At 36.1% G+C, this 19618-nt stretch overlaps 1 long non-coding RNA gene across 12 annotated transcripts in view; it reads left to right on the forward strand.

The window, feature by feature from the left end:
* The first annotated feature begins 1397 nt into the window (after positions 1–1397).
* Positions 1398–19618, forward strand: part of LOC137759205 (uncharacterized) — a 520553-nt gene continuing 502332 nt past the window's right edge. For all 12 annotated transcript variants that reach the window (XR_011073052.1, XR_011073057.1, XR_011073048.1 and 9 more), the window contains exon 1: positions 1398–1554. This is a non-coding gene — a long non-coding RNA (uncharacterized lncRNA). The remainder of the gene's footprint in view (positions 1555–19618) is intronic.

Here is a 19618-nt window from a genome sequence, read left to right on the forward strand (position 1 = left end):
CCCTCACCAAAAATACATTTCCATTCCTCATACCATCTTTTATGGAAAACACACACCCTACTTTCCTTTCATGGAAATATTTCTCTTATTATCTTTAGTAGTTCCAATCACATTCATTAGTCAGAATTCTTAACCCTTGAAACCCCAATCTCTAGCAAAAACCAAGAAGCAAGCAATTGTGAACTGTCATACCAGCATTTCCTGATTGGTAAATTTATAAGTATATTCCATAACCTCTAGAAACATACATTTTCTAACAACATAATTACTTTCCTCAATGTGGTACAAGATGTGTGTCCAATAAACCAAAGCATCTTTAGTTTTTCTTTAATAAGACAAAATAGGTAAACTTTGACTTACTTAGCAATTAATGTTTCAATATTTCATCTAATTTGAAAATGATCTGGATATTCAATGAATCCCTATCATTTAACTTAACATAGCAAAGCTAAAATTTCAAGTTATCAAAAAGATTTGGAGAAACTAATTGAAGTAGACATACCATAAAACATAATTATTCTTAGAGTTCATCTGAAAGCTTTTATCTCATTTATATTACTTAATTTACAAATAAATCATTATACCAAATTTTGGCTTTCTTGCTGACAAATCTGTAACAGAGATAATGTGAACTTATTTGACGTTTAGTAAACTTAGGTACAATAAAAGTTTTATACTTCAGGTTGTTAACTGTGAAGATAGACCTATTTAATTAAACCAGTAAATGTAAACTTGTTTTCATTCATTAAAGAATAATCTTAGATCACCTGATCCTTTAAAAAATTCAGTTTGGTTTCCATTACATTTAGAAATACTTAATTTTTAAGCACTTATTTTAAGTCAATTAAATAGAGCTCTTTTACAAACTAATTTTGATAAGATCATTTGAAGGTAATGATATATCATGTCTCTAATGTACGCACAGACATGTAAACAGACACAAGCAGAGATCTATCTCATAGCTTCATTTTAAAACTTAGTCGTGAATCAGGTATTACAATGTAAACTCACTAGTTTGTAAATAAAAGTTGGAATAAGTTAAATTTACTTGCTTGAGGTTAAAAATGCCTCTTTCCCACCCCCCACCCCCCTTTTTTTTTTTCAGTTTTGGGTTCTACTGATTGAGCAAAGGATGTAGTCTCAGGCAATGTGGTCTGTGTTTACGTTTCAAGGACACAATAAGAGTTATAACCTTAAGCTTTCTCCTAGGAGTACTTTTGTTCCCTTAGGGTCAGAATTTTGAAAAGATATTTCATCAAGCCAGCTTTTTTTTTTTCCTAGCTGTGTATGCAAAAAAAAAAAAACAGTTTAGGAATGTCAAAAGAGCCCCATCTTGGCCAATTAAGAGTTAAGTTGGGCCCCCGGCGTCCAGAGCGCGCACGCAGGGCACGCACGGCCGGCGGGGCCGGCGCTCCAGGCCGTTGGTCTCCCCGCCCGGATCGCGCAGTATCGCGAGCGTTGGGAGTAAACACCCTGCATGGAGATCCAAGGCGTGTTCGCCGCGGAGGCGCCGTTATCCCGGGCCGGGCGGACCCGAGCGTGAGGCCGCCGCAGGTACGTCAGGCGGCCGGCTCCCCGGAGCCGCCGCCTCTCCGTACCCGCGCGGCCGTCCGCGCTCTCCGGCGTGCCCGGCGTGCTCGAGGCCCCGAGGGCGGGGGTCTGCGCTGGCGGGGGCGGCGGGCGGCGGCGTGGCCTCGTTGCGCCCCGGGAACCGCGGGGCGCCGACTGGGCGGTGCGAGGGCGACGGTGCGGGGCGCGGGGAGGACGGGCGGCTTGACGCTCCGGTGGGAGCCTCGCGGTCCCCTCCGCTCGCCCCAGACCGGCCCGGCTCCCGGCTGGTGTCCCCGCGTGGCCTTCTTTGCGTGTTGACACGCTTCGGTAGCTTGCTCCATTTCACCGTTTTCTTTATCTGAAATACACTTTAACGGAGTCAAACCATATGCCTGGCCCTGGCCCTGGCCCTGGCCCTACGCCTCCGAACAGACCGCAGTTCTCGGTCTGCTCCCAGAGGGAGCTGGTATCAGATCTTAAGGGACCTCGGTTCTTTGCCCCGTCTCGGTCTGTACGCACTGCTCCACTGATTTTTCAAAAATGCGGGGTAAGAAGCTCGTCGGCAAGTTGGGTCCGGGAGGCTCTGGTTGACTCTCAGAACCAGAATGCCTTTCAGATCTGTAGGATCTTAAAATCTTGCCTTGCCCTGTCCTGAATGTGCTGCCTGAGACTGTTATACACCGTCTACATATGTTCATTAAGATGTGTACCCCTTGTTTGGGTTAGATCTCCTGAGACTTTTGACCTGTTTGCCTATGCAGATTAAGTTAAATATTTACAAGTTACTTTAGATTCTGAAGGACACTTCCAAGTGTCCTTTGAGAGTGGCTTAAGATTTGAGTTGAACTGGAGAATTTCGTTTCCTGTGGCCCTTTAGTCTTGATTGTGCTGGTAAGTAGCGCTCTCACTTAAAGGTCTCAGTTTGCCTGAGTATAAAAATGAGGGGTTTGGAGAACAGTGACTCTTCCCACCCTTTAATCTGCAGCACCCATTTTATATATATATTTTTTAACGTGAGAGCTTTGTTAAGGTAAAGTTACATACCATAAAATTCACCTGCTTTAAGTGTACTTATTCAGTATTTGTTGGTAGTTGTTGTTTTAGTAAATTTGCAGAGTTCTGCAACCACCATAACCCATTTTAAGATGACATCCCCAAAAGATGGCTGGTGCCCATCTGCAGTAACTGCCTGTTTCTAACCCCAGCTCCAGGCAACCACTAATCTGTTTTCTGTCTCCTTAGATTTGTCTTTTCTGAGTATTTCGTGTATTCAGGTGAGATCGTATGCGGCCATTGTGTCTGGCTTCTTTTGTTTCGCATACTCTTTTCAAAGTTCATGTACATTGTACCCTGTATCAGTAAGTCATTCCTTTTTTTTTAATTGAAGTAAAGTTGATTTACAATGTTGTATTGGTTTCAGGTGCACAGCAGAGTGATTCATTTATACATATATATTCTTTTTCAGGTTCTTTTCCATTACAGGTTATTCCAGGATATTGAGTATAGTTCCCTGTGCTATACAATGGGTCCTTGTTTATCTATTTTATATATAGTAGAGTGTATCTGATAATCCTAAACTCCTACTTTGTGCCTTCCCCCAATACTTCATTCCTTCTTATGGCCCAGTAATATCCCAGTGTATGGATATAACACATTTTGTTTATCCATTCATGCAGGACACTTTTTTTGGGGGGGTTGGGGCTGTGTGGCATGTGGGATCTTAGTTCCCCGACCAAGGATCTTACCCGAGCCCCGTGCAGTGGAAGTGTGGAGTCTTAACCACTGGACAGCCAGGGCAGTCCCCTGGACGCTTTTCTCAAATAAAATGTTACGTTTCCATGTATGATGCAGATAGCCAGAGCCCTTTTTGTTAGAGGTGGCGGCAGGGGTGGCGGGTGGGACCCTTGCCCATAAGTTGTCTCCGTTGTGCTCCCCAAGTATCCCTAAAAAAAAAAAAAAAAAAGAGTTAAGTTATCTTTTGTTGTATCTTCCTATTTTGTCAAATACTTGCAATTATCAGCTCCGTATTGTACATGAGGCTACCTGGAGTTCCAGTGGGTGGCTGCCCGCCCAGAAGCTGGTCAGATTTAGAAGCACAATTTCCCATTATCTTTTAGTTTCATTTTATTTTAAAGTCTGAACAATTTCTAAGGACAATGTAGTGGGTCAGAAGTATGCTGCTTGCCAGCTTAGCTCAAGGGGTCACCCTTGACTCAGTTCAGCTCTTTTGTGTCTCAGTTTCTCCTGCCAGGAGTCTAAAACCACCCTGGGGGTTCAGAGCAGTGGATGGCCAGTCCTTGTGTGTGTGTGTGTCCCAGGACAGGCCATAAATTACTTAAAGTGTCATGATGAGGTTCCCTGTGGAACTACTACACATCACTAGGATCAAGCCTCAGACACTTCTGCTAGGTTCCTAGTTATCTTAGAATGCCTTGTGGCTGGAAGGAGCTAGTGTCCCTTTTCTTTAGAACTAAAGAGACTTAGTCTCTCATTTTGCTATCAAACAGTTTTTCAGACCATAAATATACAAATTTTTCCAATTTTAAGCCGGATTTTAAAGGTCAGCCAACCCAGTTTACTCCAAAGTTCCTTTTAGGCTTTTCCTGCCTAGAAATTCTCCTAAGTCCCAGCCTAGGAACTTCCTCTTAGGTCTCTTTTACCTAGGAAAGGTAACGGTATACCCTTAAGACTCCAAGTCTTAAGATAACAGCTCAAATAAAAATTATGGACCATCTGCTTAAGATAATGAGGTCCTGATATCAGAAAGAATTTACCAAAGCACCTGAAGAGTGCTGTGAAGCTGGGGGGCGGGAGTGGTGTAGTGCTCAAGGGACCCATGCTTAGTACAGGGTGCCCGTCCAAAGTAGACCCCAAGTGACCTCAGGTAGATTTTTTTGACATCCTGCTGACTACATCGAGCAATGTTGATAAAAACAATCAATAAAAAAATTCTAATAAGAATAGAGAAGAATTTTATTAGAGCCAAACTGAGGACTATAGTCTGGGAGACAGCCACTCAGATAGCTCTGAGGAACTACTTTGGAGAATTATGGTTTTCAGCACAGTTTTATAGTGTAGCCATGGCACCTGGGAAGGGAGCCTTATCATTGAAGGAGTAAATATTGGGATCCCAGGAATGGAAGTGTTTATCCCTATCTTCAAAACATACATTCTTTACTTCTGGACAATGTACCATTTTCTTTCATGATTAAAGCAAATGTATAATGTGTGTTTGATAGACCATGAGACAGACTGTTCTAGTTAGCATAAAGTTCAAGCCAAATCATGTATAAGCCAGAATTACCCTAATATGTGAAAATTTCTTCCATCACAACTAATCCTATTTTTCTCTGATTAGTATACGTTAAGCTTTGGCATCTATGGACTAACTTATAATTAGCTTATAGCGCACACATAGACAGGCAGTATTGTGAATAAGGAACAGACTACTTAAGAAATGCCAAAACATGAGACTTATTTGGTCAACAACTGACATTTTTTTAAGTTGGAATTTATGGCTGTTTATCTTCTATTCCTTGGATCTGTTCACTCAAATTGTTGTGGAATTATTCTTGGTTTTTGTGACAAAGGACCCTTCAAATACAGATGTTATCTGCGCTCTTTTCTTGATTTCTTGGATACATATGGTTAATTAAGCTTCCACTTTAGCTTTGAGACATTAATTTTCTTTAATCTCCATGCTTATCCGTATTTATCTTACGGGCCAAGAGACAATTTGACTTCTTCTGCAACTCCCAAAACTAATGAAAATGTGCAAATTTTATTCATGTCTGTCACTACTGCAGTTTGCTCATTCATTCAGTAAATGTTGATTGGGTGTTTTCTATCTACCAAACATTATTACAGGTGCTGGGAAGAGAACAATAAATGATTCTAACTTTCTAATGTCTTTGAGTATGCACTGGAAGAGTGAGATATGCAATGAACAAATAAGCAAAAATATATTTTTTCAGATAATAAAAAATACAATGAAAAAAAAATAAGACTAATACAAATTTAGATAAGATGGCCTGTCTGGGGGAGTCTCTGAAGATTTGAGATATGAGTGAAAACCACCCACTACACATCATGCATTTAACTAACATGTCAACATGAATCTCTTTTTTCTCTATTTCTTTCCACTTAAATCTCTCTATACAACTCTTAGATACAACCTGCACATGACTGTAATCCTTTCCATTTTCCTTTTAAGAACTTCTTTGATTAATAATTCTGAAAAAAATAACATAATGAGATTTCTGCTAGATTAAGAATTTTCTATGTACTACCCATTTCTGGAGAACTGCCCTAATTGGCTTTTAATTCATTAAGCTCTGCCATGAAGAAAATTTCTGCAAATACCTGTTCATCAGCATAATTCTTTATATCTTTTCTTTACCTAACTCTCATATACATATATACATATATATATATATATATGTTTTAGACAAAAAATAAAAGAAAAACATTGTAATATCTCTAATATCCTAAGATACAACAACATCTAACATTCATTTACACATGATCTGTGTAATCTGTTGAACCAACATTTTTAAAAAGTCACAGAAGGTAGGAATTAGGAAAAAAAAAAGCTACTGGAAATCACAAATGCAAGCAGAAAATTAACATTTATATTATCTCTGTGTTCCAAAAAGCATTCATAAGACTTGTCCTATTTTAATTATTTTTCTTAGTGTTTTGCTGTTCTCCACATGGGTACAAAGACATTCTATTCAGTTTATCTTTCACAAAACACAAAGGGATTCTAGTTGTTAACTAATTCACAGTGAAGCCTGGAGCTCACAGCTGTACTACCAGAAGCCTTGCCAAAAACAGATATGGTCATTTTTGAAATCAGAAATCAATCTTACTGGGTTTTCTCCAGCAGATAGTAGTCACAGCATTTAGATGTGTTCCTGTGGCACAGATTAGTATGTTAAAATATATATTTTACCGTTGGATGGCTCCATCCTATTGCAGCAGAACTGGTGCTAAGCAAAATTGAAAAATAGGAGAGGCTGTACCTCGTGATTACATCTAATGGCCTTTTGGGGGCTCTCTTTTGAAAACCACAGTCTTTTGGAAGGAGGCTTTCTCAGCATCTTTGTTGGTAGATTGCTGCCTCCTTGATTAATAATGTTAACTACTTCATGAGGCCAAGACAGGTAAGGACCAAATACGGCCATTAAATTTGAAAATAAAGATATCTCTGGTGATATTTTCCAAAGTATATTTGATGAAATGAGGGAAATAAAATTAACGTGAGGAAAATTAAGATGAGAATATGTACAGAGAAGTATTGCATGGAAGTAAGGCTATGATTATATTAAGTTTTTTAAAGCAAGAACAGATCTTAATGGTGAGATTTATAAGCAAGCTAAGAGGGATGTGGTCACTGTGAATAGATGGTAAATGAGATACTTCGGGAAGTTGGGACACTAAAACATTTCAAAAGTTAGATTGCAGCTGTGGCTGGCCACAGTAACAATTTCCACAGTAACCTGAGTAAAACAATTATTTCCATAGTGCAAGAATATAAAAAATAATTACATTCAGCTAACGTTTCAAATTAATTTTCCTGATAAATGAATATTGGTGTAACTATGTGTTCAAATAATATTTGCATATAGCACAGAGACTAATAATGCCAGTATATCAGAAAAACTTACAAATAAGAATTTCTAAAACTTGAATATATGATAGTCTACATAATTTTTTCCTCAAATGTAGTTTAACTAACAGATTGGTGACTAAACATATTGTTTTCATTTATGTCCAAGGCTCAGTGAAAAACAACAAAAACAAAAGGTCTCATTCTGAGGAAATCAGTGGGAAAAAGTGTTAGCATGCAAGCAAATGAGACATAGTATTTTTAATAGAGTTTTACTACCATATCCCTGAGGAGACACTCTTGAAACAGTAGTAAACTGATAAAACTAATATGTTACTTGCTGAATTCCTGCTTTCAGACCTGAAATAGGTAAACCTTGCTGTAGGCCCCAGTAGTCACTCTACTAAAACAAAAAAGTCAATTTTGTAAAAATACAGCACTCCAGGTCAGTGAGAACTAACACAATTCGCATATTTGATAAGATTGGGCTGAGTTATATGATTTCATAGGCTGGAGATTTTGAGAATCACAGGTTATGGGAGAAAGTGATTAGTGAGCATAACTTAGAATTAATTTTCTCCCGAAGAAGGGTGAAATATATTGGAAAAATACTTGTACGAGTTGTTAAATATTTTATAAGTTATATATCAAAGGGCGTAGTTAGAGAAGCAGATGAATATATTAATAAACTTAAGATTTGACGAGCATGCATTTTTCCCATGTCTCATATGGTACCACGAATATGGTATTTAATTTTTCTCTACAACAATGCAACTATTTGGGAAATTGCTCTAATTATATCAGATCTCCTCAAAGAGATATGTTAAACTTGTTTCTAAAGTTTTCCCTGAATAATTTGAAGAAGAAAATCTAAAAGACAGATGCAAATATGGTGATTTAAAATCAAAGCAAATATTGAGTAGTGATTATGATTTATGGCAAAAGCCATTGTCCATGGGACTATAAGTAATTTGTTTCTGTCCTCAAGGATTTTACTAACTACTAGTCTTAGATTATCAGGCTGTTGATCACCTATGTCCCTCATCTTTTTTTGTGCATCTTGTATTCCTAATGTTTTCAATTGAATAAAGTTTCGAAAGCATAATTCTTCAGGTGAAGAAGATAGATTGAGATTAAATATTGAGTGATGATCTTCCCATAGTATAAAGTACACAAGAAATTACTACAAAATCTAATCCTATGGATGCATTTGTCAATTGAACCAGGGTTATTCATTTATATTCAACACATTATAAATTTTTATGAATAAAAAATGCTATGCTCCTAAAATGGGACATTGTGCCTTTAAATTAATGTTACAGAATAAAGTTCCCTGTCATCTTAAAAGAAACAGAAGTTTCCAAATCAGTTTATGTAGTAGGAACTAATTTTACTATCAGATGCATCAAATAAAGATTAAGTGGTTATTTAGTGATAGGAGGTACAACACATTTAGAAAAATTTCATGAAATAACAAGCATTAAAAAAATCTAAATCCATAAGATCATTTTTTAAAAGAAGACAGAAATAGTCTTCCTTAGAGTTTGAAGCGTTTGTAGATAATAGGGGAAAAAAAGAGTTATGGATCCAAGAAGATGGAAAAACAAAACAAACAAAGCAATGACCAAAAAAGCAAATCACATCCCAGCTAAGGAGGTGAAGACTGTTGTGGATGTCAGAGACATTCAGAAGAGCTCTGAGGTGATGACAACAGTCTTACAAAGTAGGTGGGGCCCCCTGTACAGCTCAGCTCAGGGTGGTTAATCGTGGAACTGCATTAGGTCCACCTGTCAGTCACATCTGCTCTCTCTCCTGCTTCAACACTCAGGGTGCTCACAGGCCAAGGCAGGGCAGACCACTGTTGGGCTATGTGGAAGCTGCAGCTCTCCCAAAACTGTCAACTCCAGGGGGACAGGAAAGCCTCAAGTCTTGGAGATACACTACCAGCATAACCCTCATAGAAGCAAGATCTGCCCCTCCCTACAAATATCAAAGAATCAGACCTTCTTATATTTAATAAATAAATACATAAAGAATCAGAAAATACACCACCATTAAAAGGAGGGAATAAATCTCAATAAGCAGAAAAATAAAAGTGAGTAAGCAGAATTATTGTAGTAAATGAGTAAATTAATTACAATAAAAAGCTTCTGGAGGAATATTAGCTTTATACAAAAATCTTCTAGAGATCTTGGGATTTAAAAAGTTCATCACTTCAACTAAAAAAAGAAACAGGGATTCCCTGGCAGTCCAGTGGTTAGGACTCTGTGCTTCCACTGCAGGGGGCATGGTTTGGATCCCTGTTTGGGGAACTAAGATCCTGCATGCCACATGGTGCGGCCAAAAAATTTTTTTTTAAATAAAAAAATAAGTAAATAAAGGAACAGAAGTAAATAGGTCTTTAGTGTGAGGTTTAAAAAAAAAAAATCAGTAGATAAGCTGAAGAGCAAAGTTGATATAGTTTGAGGAAAAGAGTGAGCTAAAAGACTGAACACAGGGTTTTTCTTAAAAGCTTAATAAAGTGTAAAGATAATTTTTAAAATGAGAAAATAGACAGGAATTCTCTAGAAAACCTTCCTTCTGCCCAAGAAATTTTCAGAATGAAATAAGAGACAAAATGAAAGGAGCAGTATTTTTAAAAGTCAGCTAACTTAATTTTTATAATCTGTTCACAATTTTTATGATCTGTTTGGCAATTTCTACTTTCTTTAATTGCATTTCCTGGTGTTGCCAGCAGTTTTTGCAAGTGCAGTATTTTTTGTTTTTCCACTTCAAAGTTACATCATGGAACAATTTTAAGTAATGAACAACTAATTTTGGTTAACACTTATTTGTAATGCTGTCATGTAGGTATGATTAATATCTGTTTCAAACAGAGATAAATCCACATGTATGCAACTGCATCATAACTCATTTCTTTGGTACTATGACTGTTTTACAATGAATTTGAGGTATAATTTTCATAAAAACTAAAAGTTCAGATGACATTTAGAATACAAAAATAATGATGGTCATGAAAATAATGATAATAATTATTATTATTAATTAACACAATTTAGAAACTATATCACCTCTGAAAAATAATAAATGCTAGCATTTATTGAGAATCAACTGTGGCCTGACACTGGGCTAAGTAACTTAACTGCTCTTATTATATAATTCATTTAACTAACTGTTGGGGAAAAGAGACTCCAAACTTCTACCATAGGAGCAGATTTGACTGTATGACGTTTGCATCATCTATATTGCCGGTGTTTCATATCTGTTCGTGAGTTTGCAATTTCCATATTCAGTTGCGTTTCAGAATAGTTTTATTCTACACCAGCCCACTCACCAGCCTCAACTCTGTATCTAGAATATCTCAGCTTCAGAGCTTCCCACAGCATCAGCAGAGGCTTCCTCAAGACTACATCATGCCCCAACTTCTCCCTCTACAACTTCTGCTTTTTTCCCTCCTGGAGAAGTATTGACACTTGGACATCGATCTAATAAATTTCTTGGACATTAATCTCTGTCTCAGAATGGGCTTTCCAAGAAAGCTAACCCACAAAAATGTTTCACAATGAACAAAATTATATACAAAACAATAGACACCTAAAAAAAAAAACTGTTACATTTGATTTAGATAAAACGGATAATCCTGCCCATGTAAATAATGCCCAGGTGAACTACATTTAGTATATCAAGAAACAAGTAAAAATTCAGTTCTAGAAAAAATGTGATTTTCCTATAGAGAGACAAATTTTTAAAAATAATCTTTAATGTCAAATGAGAGAAAAGTGAATTACAAAAATCACATTTGTATTAAAAAATCCTAACTTAAACCATTTTAATTCTGACATTGGTTGTTTATGGAATATTATGAGTGTGACACATTTTATTATATACTTTCACTTGCATAATTTTACCTATAAATATAAATTACATATAAAAATTAAAATGCGAATACATGTTATAAGGTTGAGGTTAATGATACAACAGAGCATTGTAGGGTATTTGAAATATTGCAGTTGCTCACAAAATTTTGAGAGAATTTGATAAATAATATAGATTTATTTATGCCTGCATTAATGTAACCACATTAATTACTACAGATGAAAGAGACAAGGTAAGCTCATGGAGGGTGGAATTGAGAATGTGACTGAATTTCTTACTCAGATAAGAATTGCTCAGGAACTGGATAGAATGGATTCCAAAGGCTAGGCACTCCAGGTGAGGATCTGTGAAGAGCAAAAGCATGGAATATAGAAAAGACCTAACCTATCTGCTATGCAATTATTTTGATGAAGCAAATGTAGAGAATTATTAAAATAATTATTTCTTGATAAGCACCATATTTAACACAAACTATTTAGCTTTAAAGCTTCAACAGTTATCATCTCACTGAAGATCATTTGCTTAACTTTTTAGGAGTTATTCATACAGCTTTGCTTTCCCTGAGATAATGCAAAAGACAGAGTAAAATATCCTACAAATGCGTACAGACAATTTAATTGACTTTCTAGTATCAGAATCTAGAGAGCTGATTATTTTTTTAAATAATGAAATTTAAGAGGATTCTTACAGAAAGGCTTGGCCATTGCTTGGTCATTTTTCCCAAAAGTCTTCTTACACAATTGTCTCAGCAGAGTTCTCTTAAAAAAAAAAAAAAAAGTAGTCTGCCTTGTTGAGAGGGTATACAATATTTGGTGAAGTGACATTTTTTTGCACTGTTAAATATTATGTTCTGCTTTAGCTTAATAATAAATAAGGTATTAACCGGAAATTTCTTTTACATGTAACTTCTTTGTGAATTCATTGCCTCAAAATGTCAAGATGATCTGTTTTCTGGAGTGATATAATATTACTTCATGGAACCATAGTAAGATCATGGCTTAGGGATGTAGTATGTGGTTTTATAATGTTAGTTGTCATACTTCCAGACATAGGAAGGATTGCACTAAATTGCCTTTGAAGACAGGTGTAGTGAAATGACTAAATGTTACCAAGAAAATGCTGGGCAGAAGATTTACAGGCCATTGTAAAATTCAATATCTACTCTATCCTCTGCCCTTGTAGCAAGCAGCATGGAAGAGACCCTTAGCTCCTTCACGATAGCCAGGGCATAATGAGTCTTGAAAGAAATATTTTATTGCCTAGAAATAACTTCATGAAACCTTAGAGCATTTATTGGCTACAGGGGTGTTAAAGGCTATCTGGTTATTTTTTCTTGTTTTACAAATGTAAAAGCTAAAGCACAGCTAACTTTTTGACTTACCTAAGATCACAAAAAAAAAATCCACTTCTTTGTGTTAGATACAATATTTTGCATTTCTTTGTTTGCTTCTCCCACTTTAGAAACCAGGTTACATTCCTATAACACATACAAAATGTTAGGGAGGAAGAAATTTTTCTCTACCCTTCTAGGTTCTTCTGGCTGGTCTAAAAATTAAATTGACATGATGCAGATTAAGAGGAGAAAAGTTTAATAACATGTATACACGGGAGAGACCCAGGAAAACTGAGCAACTTGCCAAGTGGCTGAAACCTTCATCTTAAATATCATCTTCAGCTAAAAACAGAAGATACTGAAGGTAGTAGTTTGGGACATGGAGATGTAAATGCAAATATTTGGTCAATAAATGTTTTCTGGGCTGTGCAGGGACAATGGGGCACAGAGTAGACTCTGATCCCTAGGTCCTGCCTGAAGCTTCCTTCCACCACACCTAGCCCATATTCTTTGCAGATGTCTCTGGGGACAGCTCTATTGCAGGAACAGGCCGTCTGTCTCATTCTTCTTTAGGTAGTTAGGTGGAAGGTCAAAGTTTCTTCCTGAGACTTTTGGGCTTTCACTGTTTTCACCTGGAATAATCAGTGTGCCAAAGAGTCATGTAGGGTGGCAAATTTCATTTCCCTACAATACATATTGAACTGGCTTATAACAAAAAAGGTTTATTTCTTGCATATGCTATATCCCATTTTGTCCTAAACCACTAAGATTTTGATTTTGTTGTAGTGTTGTTTTTGCAACATAATCTAGCCCATCCTCTGCTAGGCCAGAAACAAGAAAAATCTGAGATTTTATCCTACTTACAAGCCAACAAATTAGCTGGTCACAGTATAGATATATTGCATGTCAGTATATATATATATATATATATATATATATAAATATAAACAGTGATGAATTAATTTTCATATTTTTTGGCAAAACAAGAAAAATTTACAGATAAAATTTTTCTTGGCCAGTTTGGGCTTCCTGACTCCCCTTTAGTTTGTATTGTGCATCTGCCTTAGCCAGACCTCCTTAAAAGATAACATTAATTCTTAATCTCATAAGGGGTCACGATGACTCACTATTTGCCTTGTTGGATTATTTAACTGTCATATATATATGTATACATATATACTCACAAACATACACACACACACACAAACATACACACACACACAAACACATACACATACACACACACACACACACACACACACACAGAGACAAACACATGAGACCTCTGGGTCAGAGATAGAGTTTATCGCTCAGAAAAAGCAGAAGCCAGAACATCCGATTTACTTCCCTGAGCCCCAGTCTCCACAGGGTGATGCAGTGAGTCTCAGATGGTACCTGCACATGGAGTGGGGTGTCGTCCCAGAGAGCAACCTCCAAGTAAAAAACTTTGATCTTATATAGGGCTGCTGTAGACCTGCCCACACTCTGCTCCCTACAGAGAGACAGAGAGACAGAAAGAGACAGGATGTTTTTATTCTGTATTGTGGGATGTAGGCAAATTTTCTCCAGGGGGAACATAGAAGTATTTATCTTTATTATCCTAAGACGGCTTTACACAGTGAGATATTTCTAAATTCACTGTCATGGAACTCATCTCAATGTACAATCCATCCTAAATTGGCCCTGCACACCTATGCTCAGAGAAATGGACTCTAGGAAATAGAGGGTCCAGGAAGAACTGTCCCTAGCATCCCCACTAAAATAGCCTCTTTCACAAATAATTATGTTGTCTGAATGCAACCATAAGACACGCTTGTCAAACTCTGTCACTATTGGTGCACTTACTACTAATTCTTAGAATATAAAAAGTCAGGTATCACATTAATTTGATAATAATCTAAGTAAGTTAGATACAGGAACTTGGAAAAACAATCTTAAACTGAGGGTAAGACCAGAAAGAAAAAAAATAAGAAAAATTATTAGAAAGACAGAAAATAAATAGAAAAAATAATAGAAAGATGGAAATAGTATATGTGTCAATAGGAAAATGGCTAATTATGGCAATACATCCCAAAAATACTATCCAGGTGTTAAAACTAGTGAGGCTGGGTTATAAGTGTTACAACATTGGGAAGTTCTTTAAGACGTATTAGGCAAAAAGTTTGCCACAAAGAAATTGGAATACATTGACTCCGTCTATATTGTAAACTGTATGTACATATATATAAAATATACACATATACATACATATGTATGTATGTAAATAAAATAATGCACTACCCTTTACAGAATGTTTTGGAAATTGAAGAGGTTTATTTGTCCTAATGAATGGGAGTTACCAAGGGCATTTTTAGGTGGAATTATTTGATGCCCAGTAGTTACTGAGCAGTTGGGCACAGAAGATAATATTTTGAGCACTGCAATTAGCAAAATATTCTTCTCTGCATTCGTGTAGATGAAAAGTCTGTTAGTGTCTAATCTTGAAATTTGATTCTTTTTAAAAAATATAAATACAACATCTTCATGTGAACATGAGGTTTTCATATAGACTGAGTCTTTTTTAGGTATGCAACTACCTGAACAATCAAGGTAAGACTGTACTTTGTTTATTCAAACTTTACTCAAATTCGTTATCCATTTAAGTTGTTGTGCTTACGCTCATTTTATATGTGGTGTATGTTTACTTCATTATGGCTCATGCCTCCCTGTGCCTAAAGTTTTCTAAAAAATAGGTATTATTATATAGCATGCTTTAATTTCTCCTTATCTTTCAAAGGCAGCATTAAATTGCTTTTATTAGTAAATTGTAAAGTCAGGTTATTCTCTCTAAATTGAATTTTGGCATGTTAAAGAGAACACTCAAAATATCTATTTTTAAATAATACATTGAATCTGGTAAATTTAAGCACCACTCTTCTATATAATTCTCTATTTGTTGAATGTCATTATATGTATATAAAATATATATACATATATGTACACATATATATTATAGTAATTTTTAAATACATACTTAATATGAGTTCTGAAGCCATAGAGGTGTGCATTTAAACCTTGACATTGTCACTTAGTAGGTAACCTTAGAAGATTTGTTTTTAAAAAATTTTTCCCATATGTTTACTTATTCTAGAAATAAGAATCACACACTTGTAAGATTGCTGTATTAAATTAGATTCACACACAGTAAAAAGCACAAAGTTTCACACACAGTGAAGATGAAATGCATATATATTTGCATTTATACATACATAAGTAAATAAATTCATACTATCTTAATATCCAGGCCCAGTTGTCTGAAATGTCCACAGTGTCATGGGAAAATATCTCATTGCACATTGAAGCTCCAAATAGCATCTGGTGTATAACTGCATTTACATTAACTTTCAGCAGAAAGAAGACCCTGGCTGACCCTTGCTCATTACCTTCCCATGTGTTTCATATGCTGATTATTCATAGACTTGGGGAATGTGATGGCTTCTAGGAATGATCCTGAAATATTCAGTATTTGAGCAAAAATCTATTGACCAACATGTTTCCAAACTTTAAAGCCTGGGCTAATGCTTTCCTATCGATTTGATAGTCAGAGATGATGCTGTCCTTTGATAAGGGCTGTTCTCATTAAGTAGCAGACTAGGTACAGCCCAGCAGTGCTCAACAAGACTCATTGAAAGCACAGCCTGCAGATCGAAAAGCAATTAGCATTCTGGATTGTGATAATTACCCACAGTATGGAGGCTTCTCTAAGACAGAGCTTCTACCGTGTCTAGTAATAGGATTCCTTAAACGGTGATATATTTTTATAGACACACCACCATCCTCATTTCAACCTTGTCACTTATATTGGATAGGGAAATAAACATCCTTCACACATTTTTTTCTTTCCTGAAGTATGGCTCCCTGCTGTTCTGACAATTTGCAATGTCACCTGAATGTTACCTTGAATCATGATTTAATCGGCCGGGGCAAAGCAACATCTCATTTGTTTCTGCTGTTTCTTTGCCTTGCAATGCAATGATTGCCAAGACACAAAAACTTAAATGGAGCTCTGATTAAAACTGAATGTGGAAAAAGATGGAGCAGTTGTGTGTCTGGCATAGTTTGCCCCTTATTACAAAAGGTCAGGGTGACTCAAATTTTTGTTTACTTGGCTAAAAACAATCCTGGAACATAGCATAAGCCACATGACAATTTATTTCACTCAACAAAAATCAATTCCTTCTGAATAATCAGTCCTTAACATGTTGGTCTACATATGCTTTTATCATTAATTGGAAATTATGTAAGATAAAAAAGATATGCTAGGTTGTTTTAATATTTAGGTGTACTTCTTGAATAATATTGAAAGTATTTTATAATTCTGTTGCTTCATCAAAGATAGCATCTTAAGAGCTAGATTCAGGACTTATTATTATAAATAAACAATGAAGACTAGAAGGCTTGCTCTTCTCTAGGAAAATTTTAGGCTCATAAAATGTCTTACGGGTTAATCCTGTGTGTTTATTATTATGCTTTCTTCTACTTTAGTTCAGATCTCTGTGAACATTTACAAATGACATTTGCTAATTGAATTTTCAAGCTGCTTGGTAGCTCACATTGGGGCAGTTATCTATACATTTAATTCCTTGTCAATTCAAGTTAAATAACATGTAGAGAACATGCATATAGCAAAAATGCATCAAATAATTAATAAAATGGAAATACTACTTTTTAAATATGTATGTGTTTTCTTCTGCACTTTTATGTATCTGATCTTCTCCCTAGTGATTGGAGGGTAGTAGATGAGTACTGTTTTACTAGGAATAAAAAGAAAAAAAAAAAACCCTTTTCATGTTTTTGCCAGTATTTAGAATCAAAGATTTTCCAAGAGGAAATATTTTATTTTAGACACTTTTAGCTCCCATTTTGTATATCAAGAGCCAAAGATGGTGGCCTAGATCATAGTGTTTTTATTATTTTAGGTATTTTTATTATTTTATGTTTTAAAAGTAGTGGGACATCCACTCCATCCAGACTGAGGGATTTTTGGAAGAAAATGGTGGGAACATGTAGGGAAGATCAGAAAATTAAGTCTTGTTAGAATATGAAACAATAGTAGGTAAATACAGATGGAAAAGGGTCATTTGTCTCAGTTTCTGTTTGGGATAATGGGAGAAGATAACCTTGTGGGGTGTTCCATTAACAACCTCAAGCTACAGAGGGTGACAGAGTTAGCACTTCTCAACCACTCAGCAATTGTACTATAAAGGAATTAAGCTGTCCCCGCCTGCCCTGTGGGGAGATGGAGGGTGGGTGTCTAGGGCTGGAAGGCAAGCTGATCAGAAGAAGGTTTGCAAAGGTGAGAGAAGTGGAGAGCAGTACTATGGTTCTTTAGCTGAAATCTGGAAGATCCTCAACCTGGCCTGAGGATAGGTAGATTATCGCTGCTGGGTATCAGGTGGAGGTAAATGAACAGGGGCACCACTGGGCCTTCCTCAAACCAAAGAACAAAATTTGTATTGCAGAAGCTCATGCATTAGTAGTAGACCCCAGTAAGATGACAACTCACCAAATAGACATCAGCCACAGCGCATCAAATAACAAGACGTCAATTTTGTCCTCGAATGCATTTATCCTCGCGCTAGTTATAGTCTTAAAATTAGGATCGCTAATAATATAGTCAGTGATCAGCATCTAAGCACCTGCTGTCCTGTGCTTATATAATATTTAATATTGCAATCCTATCTGTTTTGTTTTTCTGTATTTGGCTGAGCCTTCTGAGTAACACATTCTTTTTTTAGATGTGTTAATAGTTGTAATCAGGCTAATGTCAAGTCCTGCTGGCCTGGGAGCTCTCTGTTCTTGAAGGGGTTGCTGAGCTATTCTCAGCTCCATTATGAGTTTACCTAAAAGTTTCACTGTCGGGGGATAATCTTTCCACTGTATTTTCAAGTCAGCCTTTTGAAGTTTAGATTTACTTTTGAGTTATTTGTAAAATATACTAGAAAATAATCATTACACTTTCCCTATTTTTCATATACTTAAACCTTTAAAGAATTATCTTCAAGAATTTTTTAAAAATCCCAAAATTTTTAAGAAAATTTTTTTTCCAGGAAGCTGTTTAAAAATTTCAAAAGAATTGCAAATTTTGACATTAATGAACTAGCGGCTCAGTAAAAGTTGTCAACATTTGTCACAAAGGGATAAATGTTAGTAAAATTGTAGAATTGATGGGACTACATTGTATTATTTTTTGTTTGGATAGTTTTATTTTAATAAATAGTAAGTTTTTGCATTAGGGGTCACAAAGTTGAATTTTGTTTGGCTTACGGTATTAGTGCAGTGAAAAGAGAAATTATTTACAAATTCTCAAAAATAGGATAATTTACCAACATTTTAAAAACTTGAGATTTCACAGAAGAGTCAGGGGTTCTACTTCTTAAGCTCTGAGTTGGATTACTCACCATATGGTAAAACAGTTGCAGTTGAGTAGCATTAAGAGGAAAAATAAATATTTCTTCTCTGTTGTCATTCACTGTTAAAAGTGCAAAAGTAAGAGCAAATATAGAGAGCCATACATTTTAAGTGAAAAATAAGAGTATATCTCTTAGTCTAAATAGAGAATATTCCTATGTTATTTACACTAATTTGTTAAAACAAGATATTTTGTGACATCATTGCCAGCCACGTTCCCTCATCTATACTACCTAACCTGCTTCTGCAAGGCATATCAGTATGTGATTCTTGCCATAAATCACTTGCTTTACCATGTGTGATCTCACTGACTGGCTTGCAAGCTTGTGGTGCTAAGTGGTTATAAAGATCTACCCTGTCAAGGTCAACACCTTGATGGAGATGCATCAAGGTGATGTGATAGTAGGCCATTACCCTCAATGGTAACTTTGGTGAAGTGTCACTACAGAAGTTTAGTGATGCCATTACCAACATGAATGGCAGAGTAGCTGATTGTGAAACAATGAGTTCGTGTTTTATTAAATATGATATCTTCTTGAACGTACGTATCCTTGAAGCTTGCAGCTACTAATGTCATTGAAATTTTAAGTGATTGATCTAAGCCTTGACTAATCTGAAATTCTCTGGCCAAAATTACCTAGTAAGCCATGCTTTCTAAGTAGCTTAGATCTTATCTTCAGCACCAAATAAAAGAATAACTGAAAGAGAGAAATATAGTAAACCTAAGCCATGGGAATCACCCGTATGACTGAATTTTTGTTATTTGTTTTAAGAAAAATCCATAAATTCCTCAAATA

Source organism: Eschrichtius robustus, chromosome 2 (assembly GCF_028021215.1).
Source record: "Eschrichtius robustus isolate mEscRob2 chromosome 2, mEscRob2.pri, whole genome shotgun sequence".
Lineage (NCBI taxonomy): Eukaryota > Metazoa > Chordata > Mammalia > Artiodactyla > Eschrichtiidae > Eschrichtius > Eschrichtius robustus.